The sequence below is a fragment of the Chionomys nivalis genome, chromosome 2 (assembly GCF_950005125.1).
Source record: "Chionomys nivalis chromosome 2, mChiNiv1.1, whole genome shotgun sequence".
Taxonomy (NCBI): domain Eukaryota; kingdom Metazoa; phylum Chordata; class Mammalia; order Rodentia; family Cricetidae; genus Chionomys; species Chionomys nivalis.
This window is the reverse complement of record NC_080087.1, coordinates 134,650,056-134,662,301: the sequence shown is the minus strand read 5'-3', so window position 1 is coordinate 134,662,301 and position 12,246 is coordinate 134,650,056. Positions and strand designations below refer to the sequence as shown.

Genomic DNA, 12,246 nt, shown 5'->3' with positions numbered 1-12,246 from the left:
TGATTTATCTGAGGCTCGTGGTGATGAACTCATTTTCCCAGCACAATGCAAGCATTTCCTTGGAGACGCTTATGGCCCATGAGCTTCTTTGTTCACTACATTTAAAGCCTTAGATATGGATAATTTTGCTTGCTTGGCTCTCTCTATTAGTTATTTCGCAGGGCCTCAGTTTCTGGCAGATACCTTCAATGTGTATGCTCTGTTAACTCCCTGTCATCTGAGGAGAGAAATCAAATAAGCAACATGGCTAAATTAGCAAGACTAATTCTGTTATATAAAATCTTCCTGGCTAGCACATTCTTCTCTGAGGAGAGGTGTAATGACAGCATGTTTCTCAGAAGCCCGATGAGAAAGCACAAAGAATCATTTAATGCCTTCCTTAGAGAATCACTATTCATTCATTGTTTGTAGCAGCAGAGACTCTGGGCTTTCTGAAGACTGGTCAACTAGAATGTGCCAGTTACCGCATCTGTGATCCAATGATCTCCTGATATAAAAATTCTGTACTCATTTGACTTCCTCTTTAAGAAATATTATTGAACGAAGTAATCCCTTGAGAAATTTTGTTGAAACAATGCTCTAGAGAACAGTCACTGGTGCTGATCTCTGCTAGCTTTGTGACTGATATAGGGTGGTAGTGGCAAGTTGAAGGATTTTCTAGAGAGGTTCATAGGATGGCAAGTTTTAATCAACTATAGTCTGCAATATGGAGGTGATGTACTGAAAAGCAGATTCTGGATGGACTTGCTGGCCTCAGAAGTAATGATACTAGAATAGTTTCCTCTTTATATTACCTGTGTGGATTCAGGATAGATGATTAGTGATGGGATGCCTTTAGTGTTTCCTAGTAGCCTGGCTAGCAGTCGTGATATTTTATTATGCTCTCTAGTTTTTAAACAGTCACGAAGCCACTTCACAGAAGCAGACATGTGTGTAATATTTATGTCCCTTTCTAATCTTTTCTCCTGCACTCCACAGAGCATACTCATACAATTTTGCCTTTTGTGTACTAAAACTTGCCTAGAATCCTATAGTGAGCACTAGGGAGGGAAGTTAGCTATTTCTTGCCTGGAGTTGAATGGCCAAAGCTCCAGAACACCAAGGTAGAAGTTCAAGTTGATCCAAAGGTGGTATCAGAGGGTTTGAGAGATTTGGGGTGTGCGATCATGTTCAATGGTAACAACTTCTTTCACACCCCTGCCAGGTGTGTGTGTTGGCAGGGAGTGGATTTCCTAGCTCAGGAGAGGAAGTTATGGGAATATGTAATTATGTGTAGCCTTTGTCCCAAGATTCCAAACAGGAGTTGGGGTAGTGAATAGGTAAAGTCCATGTGAAAAAAATAGCAAGATAATACCAACCCTGTGAACTTGAGAAGGAAGTCAAAGAATCAATCACTAGCAAATTTTGCATGGCAAGCCCTTACCAGGCACTTTCCCAACAGAGATGGTAGCTAAAACTAATGAAATGTTTGTGCCTGTTGTTGAGAAAGCAATTTTGAAACTTATGTAGACAAAGATTTCAAACCACTGAACACCAACTCTGAACGAATTGCGCAAAGTGTTAACAGTTTACCCACAAATGACCAAACTTATTTCCTTAGAAAACATTTGCAAGAATGATAATCACTCAGTTTTTATTCTCCGGAGCCAGAATTCAAATAAACACTTAATGTATGGTCCCCCTTACTGGTACTGGGGCCTCATCATAGGCAAATTCACTGTTCTAGGCTCTGTTCTGAGTACTGGTGATAGTAGGCAAGGGGGAAATGAATGGAAAACGATACAAAAGCTTTTACGAATTTAAATGAAGGCTGAAACACATCTGTTTCTACATCCTTGAGATCGTTCTCCTGCTCCCATTCACTTTCTGTGGTTTTTACTGAAATGCTTTGCAAACTAATTCTTGCTAAGTTTGATGTTAGTAAATGGTAATAAAATTCTGTTGATCACTGAGAGCCACCGAACATTTTAAATAACTGTTTAAATAACCATTATTTCTGTGGTTACAGAAAGGAGCACCACAAATGAGATGGCGCTGAGAAAGGGTACAGACATGTACAACAACGAGCACAAGTGCCATGACAGCTAGAGCAAAACTTGAGGTGCAGGTTTGTGGTGGAAAGTAGATATGATGATGGGTGGATAGGATATTTCCATTATGATTGAGTCTGTGATCCCAGAAGAGAGAAACTCACCAGAGTGTATTCTCTTCTCATCCATTCTTACCTCATGGCCAAACGCTCTTATTCTAAAATGTAGACTCTTATTAGTGACAGCAGGACATTGCTGTACTCTAAGCTGCCTCCAGCCTTGACTGCTGAAGAATCTACTTACCCGTTGTCACGTGTCTGCCATTTCCTTTCCATCTTTTCTCGTTTAATCAGTTGGGTGATACTCCATGTCTTTTGGATGTGGTCATATCTTGCTTTTTATGTAAAGAACAAATCTGTTTTTAAAGACAAGATCTAACTATACAGTCCAGGTTGTCCTGGAACTTATCACCAAGATTGGTTTTGAACCCACAGTGGCACTCCCTGATCTGCCTCCCATACACTGGGATTACTGTATGTGTTTCCATACTCAAACAAAATACAAACCATACCCTACAAAACTTTCTACATTGGGCCCCAGCAACCCTATTCTCCTCATTTCAGAACTCTTTGTTCTGTGATCAGTTGACTGCAGACGTTCTGTCTTCATAGCAGGGAGTCCAACTCTTTTCAGAAGTATACATTTTAAATACACCTTCTTCTTGGTGAAGATGTTTGACCTGCCCTCATTATGGAGTCGATGCCTTCTCTGCTTCAAGGCTCTGGTTTTTACTATTATTTCCTTAGTGTCGCCTTTCTTGACAACCTCTGAACAGACTTGCACCTTTCTTCTGCCTCTTTCCTCCATTACAAAATTGATTTTTAAAAAGACGTTTCTATAAGACCATAAACAACTATCATTTCTTTTTAAATTGCTAAATTGTTGATGATGTGTGCCTGGTACATCAAAATTATCTCCTCCCAGTCTGAGAAGAAATTTTCCATGATTTTTGCTTATTTTGGGATCATAATTAAATAATTTCCTACTTTTCTAGTACCTCCCATGTACCATTCCCCCTTTCTCTTTCAAATTTGTGGTCTCCTTTTCTTTAATTATTTTTATATGTGTGTGTGTGTGTGTGTGTGTGTGAGAGAGAGAGAGAGAGAGAGAGAGAGAGAGAGAGAGAGAGAGAGAGAGAGGGGAAGAGAGAGAATACAACCTGCTCAGTCGGCGTAATGTTTCTTGTATAACCAGAGACGACCATTTCATATCGGATAACAAAGGTGTGCTCTTCCCAGGAAAAGACCATTTCTCCCACTGAGTTCTTTGTCTAGGGTTGAGGTCTCAGGAACACAGTCTTTTCCACATTAGCATGTCCGTTTGTTCAGTCCATGTTTAGGCGACCCTGCTGACGTGACTGTGACATTTCTAGTTGACACAACCATGCATCAAACTGCCCATTGCTCTGGCTCTTACAACTTTTCTGCCCCTCTTCTTCAGTAATTCCTGAGCTTTAGAGGTAGGAGCTGTGTTCTAGGGACTGGGCTTCACAATTCTACATTTTGATTGATTGAGTGTTATGTAATGGTATATGTCTGTTGCAACAATAATTTTCCTTCAAAATGACCAAGAGTGACACTTACCTGTGGTATAAGGATGAATGTTTAGAGTGTGGTTAGGATTATGTGAGGGAGTAAAGTGGCAGTTGTAGGTTCTCTGCCAAATTTCATGCCTTCACGAGGCTTTGCTAGTTGACTACTTTTCCAGTACCTGGCATGGTTTTCTCCTTGTTGAAAAGGTTGTAAGTTCAATTAGAAAGCTGTAAGTTACCACCATGTTGTGTGTGCCACTATTGCGGCCTTGGGTTTATCATGCAATGCTGGCCATTGTGGGTCATAGGCATCATAGCTGGAGAGGACTACTGACTGTTTCCCTGCCTTGAAATTTTGCATGGCACTTCTGGTATGTGAAAGTTCATCCTCAGCTAGGAGACATTGGGTCAGATCCATCTCAAGGCCTCTGGGTCCTATGTTTGAAGTGCATGGTGCCCTTAGCAATAGGAACTTACCTTCTATCTTGAGGGAAATAACAATAGCCTATAAATTTTGGAAGTCACGTGGACAACCCTGACCAACAAATAAAATGAGGGCTTCTAATGCCTAGTGTTGGTGCTTCTAGGCGAGCATTATTAACCCAGATGAGAAAATTACATTTAAACAACATATATACTGACTTACATGTATTTGTTATATGTATTTTTAGCTAGATCATTAATAATATGATTCCTTATAGCTCTTTTAGAGGTCTTTGTTGTTATTTTACCCTCTACCCTCCTGCATGGGCATTTAGGCTCCCTTCTCTCCCTAACTGAAGCCCATCATTTTTATCATTTCCCCTCTAAATAATTTAATAAATAAATTCAGATTTAATAACGAAAGCTTAAACAGTACTGGTGTGTCCTATGGTTATCCTTTTAGCTAGTTCTCTCTGTCTCCTAATGAAGCAAGTGTCCTAGAGAGGCATGACTTCCTTCCCCCTTTTCATGCTGCAATGGACCTTGCTGATTGTTTTCTTTTTTGTATATGTTTTATACACATTTATTTTTATACTCTTTCTATCTTTTATATTTGTTTATTAAAGATAGAACAGAAAAATAGAACATATACTGAAAGATAAATGTGAATTGTTCATGTTTTTTGTTTTATATTAAGTGTAGTTATTAATTTATTTTGTCAATTTATTGTATGAATGCGATGCATTGTGATCATAGTCACCCTTGTTATGCTCTCCTCTTCTGTCCTAATCCCAGAAACACACTTATTTTCAACTATGTCCCCTTCTACTTCTTTCTTGTTGTAGATCTTCGTAGGCAGCCACTGGTCTAGGATGTTCATGGTTGCAAGAGCCATGTCATATCCATACATCAGCACTGCACACAGCCCTTCCCGTCCTTTCCAACCTTCCTTCCACACTGGACCTTGAGCCTTGGTGGGGGAGGTGACATCTGTCATTTGGGTCTGAGGAGCGAGCCGTCACTTATTCTCAGTACACTGACCAGTTATAAGTTTCTGCACTAACCGTCGCCCTCTATGAAAACAAACTTCTCTGACTAAGGCTAGAGCTTCTCTAGTCTGTAGATATAAACATATTAGGAGGCAGTTCGTAGAAAACATTAATGACAAAATAATGTAGACACCATTCTGATGGTGTGACATGGAATTTCTGAAGCTCAAAAGATGTGGGGGATTCAACGTGCCCAGGAGTCTTTGCCTTTTCTATCTCCTACCAATTGTCATAACAAATAATCATGACACTTCACTATAACCCTGGGCAAGTGGCTAATGTGTGATACCATGGCCATGTTTAGGGCCAGGCTGACCTAGAGGTGTAACCTTGACTCTGTTTATTTGTCTACTGAGATCAGGTGATGGGAAGTATGAAAAGTGTCGTGTGAACTGTAGAACTTTAAAAACAAAGTCCAGGTTAAGGTATAGATGACTTAGCCATCTCTTAGCCCTATTTCCCCAATGGAAAGAGGGGAAGATTTAAATTTCATACAAAAAACAACATTGAAAGAATCTGCTTGAGCTATTTAGCAGAGGCTTCAATTTGATTTGGCAAGTGAAGAATTCCTCATTTTCTCTACTGTGAGACCCCTAAGGAGACATTTATATTACTAATACGGAATTTGCAAACCTGCATTTTAAAATTTAGCTCTCATTGTATTCCGTGTCTCTCTGGGAGGTGTTCACTACATTGTGAATCCTGTGCTCTTACCTCCTGCTAAGGATTTGAGTCCTTTGCCTAATTAATCATTAAGTGTTGTCAGTCTATCGTGATGCAGCTAATTATCAGAGAGGAGTGTGTATGTTTCAGCCGCTCATGACCCTTTCCTGGGTAACTATAGAAACCTTAGCAGCACTAGATATAAAAATATTATACAGTTTGATTTTTAAAGCATTATAGTCTTTGATAGTTATGGGCAAATAATTGGTTATCATCTAGAAAGAATGGAAAACTGGCACAAAACTAAGTTTTTTAAATAATTTATGTATAGTAAAAAATGTGTTCTGAATAATTTATAAATAACATAAATGTGTTCTATAAACTATTTCTGACTGCTACTGGAAAGAACCCTTGCCCCACACTACCAGCCCCATATATTATAGGGCTCTCCCCCAAACTCACTCCCTCTGCTAACACAAGCCTGGGCAAACTCCTAGTAATTCAATTGGCACAGTGGTATCTGAGTGTGAGGATGTTGCCTGTCTGGATACAAAACAGCAGAGTTTCCGGCTTCTGCTTATTGGTGTACACATGCAGAGAGTGTTGACAATACAAAGGGTCACTGGTGGATTCTTGTAGCATGGCTTGACCAAGAAGCAGCAGAAGGAAAGCTTCCTCTTCTTCCTGCTCTGAGTGATGCATCTGAGCCAGTAGGGATGCTCTTTCACTGGACCTTTTTAAAGTGGAGCTCTGCAAGGACTGCAGCCAGAATGGGGGTGCCCATCAATGTGGAAATGGAAATTGGGTGCGTTTTCCTCCTGCTTCTTATCCTGCATCTCTCAGAGAGCAGGTGACATCCCTTTCGGAGGAGGCTGTACTTCAAGTGAGCTTTCCACAGCCATGGGCAGAGGCGATGTTAGTGATATCTAATTATAATGATTTTTTTCTGTTTCATGTGAGTAACTTATTTATAGATCACAACCCAAATGGATCTTTCGTCTGTATTTATTTTCTTTGAAGTAAAATATAGTGGCTAGAATATGAGTCTGCGTTCTAGTTCAATGCCAGATTCTTAGAAATTTATTATAGTAGATTGAATGGAATTAAACCAAATGTACAAAACAAACACTTTAAACAGAATTATCATAATGCAAAAATATAAACTTAAGGTTCAATTTATATGTATTTAAACTTATTACAATAATATAGTATTGTGAACATTTATACTCTGTTGTGTTCTCATTAATAATATACAAGGTTAATTCTTAAGGTAAATTTGTCTCCATATTTGGCTGTGTCGTAGAATAAAGTGAGTTTTCGTGTTGTCATTTGCATTCCCTGTCGAGGTGTGAAGGGTTTAGCCATAGGCACTCAGTTGTAAGCCTGGTCAGTATAAAACAATGGAAATGATCACTTGTCTTTGATGGTCTTTTACTTAAAGGGAAATTCTAACTTCCTTTTGACTTAAATACAAGTAACTCCAATAATTAATGATTTCTGAGTATGAAGAACAGATGCTTTTAAAGTTTCTGACCATATCCTTGATGAAGTCCAATAAGATAGTTCAATTGGTATGACTAACTCAAGTCTCATATTTTCTCTGTTTTAATCTATTTGTTGGTCAAGCAAGGCGCTCAGTACACTGTTTTGGTTGCTAATATGGTACATTATGAATTATGCCACATAAAATCTTTCACTGTGTGTTAATGGCTTTTGCAGTTTTATATTCAGACTCTCTCTTAATATTTATTCTTTTCTAGGACTATGAGTTTGCAGGCTAATAATGCTGTTGAAAGTTTGCTTGATGTTAAATAATGAAAATTAAATCTCTTCCTAAAACAACTGAAGTCACAAATCTTGTGAACTCAGAGGTGTTAGACTCTAGTATGGAGAATGTAATGTCACTGGCTCTGTTACGCTGGAATGTTGAGCAGCCTAATTATCTAAGGGTCTGCTGGTTTTCCGTTGTGTTACAGCTGTGCCTTCCTCTTTGTCTTGGGAATAACTGCCTTCACTGCATATGCATGAGAGAAGGTTTTCTCATATTAGTAAATCACTTAAGATATTGTTTGCTAAATCTATATTAAGGCACTCCTGGTTGTTTATCTGCTTGACAAAGTTACGTCAATCATCAGTTTTTAAAATATTTTAAATTAGTCATTTGAAAATGAAATTCCGTGTAACTAAAGCTATTGGTAATATTTTTAAATGTATTTTTTCCGCCTATGTCAGGCAATTAAGCAATGCATTATTTATTTTGTTTTGTAATTTCTAGTAGTGTTTTAATTTTTCTTTTACACTATTGGTTTCTGGTTATTTCCACTTCATATGACAAAGCAGCCTGGCTTCTCTAGATTCATGACTCTTTTTCACTTTCAAAGAGTGCTTGCCCTTGAAGATTCCTGTGTCACTTACCTATTGTAGCGTTTTCTTTTAGTCCAGTAGGACAGTTCCTGTCCCATAGGCTTCATTGTTCATGCCTAGCTGATGTCCCTGGAATAGTCTGAACTTATTTAGCAGCTTGATATGCTTCTTGCTGGCTTCTCTGAGCTCTTTGTACAAAGGAGTCATTGAGGGCGACATCATGCTTGTAATATATAGAAAGATAAAACCCAGCCTGCGTGGAGAGTACCTGGAGTGGCTGTTAGCTCATATTAGTCAGGTTGTATTTCTGTAAGTCTTTTTTCCATGGCTTTCAGATCGAATTCTTTTTAACTGTGGCATCTGTAGCCTCTTCCCTGTGTGATACAGAAAGGATCTGATCTTCACTGACTCTGCTTTTTCTTCTGAAGGCATCAGCCCCATAGCCATTGGATTCCACTGCTATGATGTCATCCAACCTTAATTCTCTATTGCCATGCCTCCAAATATCACTGGATCTTTGGGATAACACAGTTGAGCCTATATCACCTACCGTGCTGTGCCTGGCAGTCACTTTCAGTCTGTTACAGATTGCCAACTAGACTTCAAACAATAGTATTTATCCTGATACTGTCAGTTTGACTTCAGAGTCCATATCCTCACCTAGTAACTAGCTGTTCTGCCTTGTAAGAGTAGTAATCCTACTAACTAGGTGTTCTGCCTCGTAAGAATAGTAATCCTACTAAATAGCTATTCTGTCTTGTAAGAGTAGTAACCCTGCTAACTAGCTGTTCTGCCTTAAAAGAGAAGTAGCCTTACCAACTAACTGTTTTGCCTTGAAAGAGAAGTAGTGTACTTAGAACTTTTCATACTAAACTTTACTTAGCAATTGTTTTACAAATGTGAGTCTTGTGTCCAACTCAATTTTATGCTGGTATGATGATTTTTATGACAACTTTTCTGTCATCCACCATCCATGAACAAGCACGAGATAGCTCAGGTTATTTTGACTGTGCCAGACAGCGATGGAGGCTTCTGGGCATTTGTGCTTCATGTGCTCTTTGACTGGAAGCTTATGCTTTTCAGGACTTGGGTCGAGGGCCCTGTGAGCACAAACGTGAACTTACTTGATAAATATAACTTTCATCCTTATGGCAACCAAAAAAGTCAAGTGCCAATGTTGATTCTTCATGGATTAGGTCTCAGATCAAATCCAAAGATACAACATTCTCTGAAGACTCTGACAGTATGAGCAGGCTTGCCTGCTGTTTATACCAAGGGACATTGTGTTTCTAAAAGTATAATGAGGCTTTACTGATCGCTTTCCATTAATTTGTGATGGCTTCTTACCAGATGTAACTCTTTGTCATCCTTGAAACTATTCTGCCTGCTTTCCCCTCCAAGAATTATATGAATGCATACAATCAATCTTCTCCCTCCTTATCTCTGTTTTTCAATAGCCACTTCCTTGAACGCTGGATACTGGATTTCTATAGATTGGAATTTAATGGCAGGAGTTTCTTGGATGGGTCAGGCTGAAACAGATTTTATTCAATCCACTTTCCTTTGTTAACATTCTAAACACTATAAACCAAATTAATCTCTTTGTGACCCAGGCTTGTGATAGGAACCATCAGTTACAAAATAGTGGCAGCCCTTAGCCTATTTATTTCTTCTGGCCCCTTTCTATCTTTCTGTCACCTGTTCTTTCTTGATTAGTTATCTCATAATCTCTTCTAACCCCTATGAAATAGGGACCAAAGTACCAACCTAGTATTCTGAGATTTAAAGAGACAGCCCAATGGTAAATAAGCCAAGCTCTGAGGAACCTTTCAACTCCCGTTTTTCCAGCTTTCTGGTAGAGCTCCTTCTCCGGTCCTGGGCTGAGAAACCAAACACATGGATCTAAAGACCAAGTGAGGTCTGGATGGTAAAGGCTTGAGACCACCACTAACCACATCCTGCCTCAGGGCTTCCAAGACTCCAGAGCTCATGTCCCCTTTGGATGGCCCTTGACTGGAGACTCACAATTCCCCTCACCACACCTGGAACAGTATGAAAGACACAACAGAGGCCAAAGACAGATTAACCAGCCCCAGTGGGACAAACACTAGTGAAACAACTGAAATGTTGGGGACATGTGCTCTTGGGAAAGAGAGGTAGGGTGTGGAACAAGGATGGCGCTGGAAAGTGAAGGGCAGTCATGGCTCTTAGTAGCAGTAGTGAGCAGGCTTGAGGGGACCGTTGATGGGCATGTCCAGATACTGGGCCTGCTTCTCAGTCAGCTTGGTCAGATTCCCATTCAACTTACCCAAGTGGGCTTTGGCCACTGCCTCATCCCAGCTGGGTGTTTATCTCAGTGAGTCCACAGCTAAATCTGTGCCATCACCTGGTCTGTGAATGAATTGCTCATGTCCCATGACACAACCCAGGTTGACCAGCTGCCCTTCAGCCAGCAGGATGATTTAGCACCCATTCTTCAGCCAATAGAAGTCCACCAGGGGCTTGATGTTCACCTTCTCCACAGCATTCCTATTGAGGCACTTCACATCAATCTCCACATCCAGTGTCCAGTGTTACACACAATGGCATCATCCTTCATCTGCTTAAAGTGCAGGCCAAGGATGATGTCAACACAGCCTGTGGTGGTGACAGAGATGTTGTCCTCCTTACAGGCCTCATCCATGCTGATCACCTCATAGCCCTCCATGGCAGCTTGCAGTGCATTGATGGGGTCAATCTTGGTGATGATGACTCAGGCCACAAAACCCCTCAGGGCAATCATCATATCCCTGGCCCATTTGATGCCCTCTCTGAGGGACTTCCAGCAGCCATAGAGGTTGTCAAACTTGCTCTTGGTGACAGAATCATTGACGTTGATGGCAGGCACCTTCAGTATTCCACTGGCCCATTGCAGAGGCTGTGGACCCCAGTCGTGGTCTCCTCAGAGATGCCTCAGGTGCTTGATAGAAGCTGTGGGTATTTTGTGTGGATGAGGTTGGTTAGGTCACCACCATCATCCAGAATCATATTGAGGGGGCCATGTCTGCTCCGTGCACCACCCTTCCAGGCAGACACTGGAATGCCGGCCTTGGCAATGGTAGCTACTGCATGGTTCTGAGTGGAGAAGATGTTGCGGCTGAACCACTGCACCTCAGCACCCAGGGCCACGAGACAGTCTTGATGAGGACAGCACTCTCCACAGCGATGGGCAGGCAGCCATCAATGGAGGAACCCCTCAGTGGATTGGACCATCTCCCGCATTTGCTTCAAGACTGGCATCTCATTCTCAGCTATGTGCAGGGCCCTTCGTCCCCAGGCAGCTAATCCAATGTTTGTGACTTTGTAGGGCGGTTTATTAGACATGCTGGTGGCACTTCCACTAGGACTGAGGAACTCAGTGAAGGTGATCGGATGGTATGGGACAGGTCTAACTCTATTCTTTATCATAGTACCTGTTAGTCATGATTACATTGGTCATTGGAAGTCACACCTCCCTTGTAGTTTATCTATAACTTGATACATTAAAGTTAGAGGGATGCCCTTACAATACTATATTAAATCTACAAAACCATTTGCACTTCTCAGTCTCTTATTATTATGAAGAGTTATTCCTATTGATTTCAGCAGAACAGCAGAGTACTTTTTATCAGTTACTTCATTCTAAGTAATAGCTCAAGGCCTGGCATGCATCAAGCTTAATAAATATGTATATGTCTATGTTGAATAAATTATTAGGCTCTATTTATTTTTACCCCATTTCTTTATGAACCATTTCAATTGTTGAGCTGATACCTAGAAATTTTATCAGGTGATATTAACCCATCACAATGTATAGGTGTGTGGAATTTCCCCCCACACACAAAATTATTACTACTTTTTAGTTTAGGGCATATATGGGAAGGTATAAAAATTGATGTCAGTCTCTTGCCTAATTCTAAGGGAATTTTACCTACAAGAAATTAAGGGACATCTTTCTCTAAGCTCCAATTTCCTATTCTTGTCTAATCTGTGAGATCCTTTGTTGAATTCTATTTTTTTTCTATAAAATGTGTCCCAGTCAAACAAAGCATGACTCTCCTGTGCTATGGAGCTTTGAATTGGCCACTTTTTGTTTGCTTTTGGTCCT

At 40.3% G+C, this 12,246-nt stretch overlaps 1 protein-coding gene and 1 pseudogene across 1 annotated transcript in view; one reads left to right on the top strand and one right to left on the bottom strand.

Moving 5' to 3' along the window:
• The window catches only part of Pard3b (par-3 family cell polarity regulator beta), a 1,010,698-nt gene that overhangs the window by 211,272 nt on the left and 787,180 nt on the right, over positions 1 to 12,246 (top strand). The gene's annotated exons all lie outside the window — the stretch shown is intronic.
• On the bottom strand, positions 10,328 to 11,483 carry LOC130869648 (adenosylhomocysteinase-like; annotated as a pseudogene).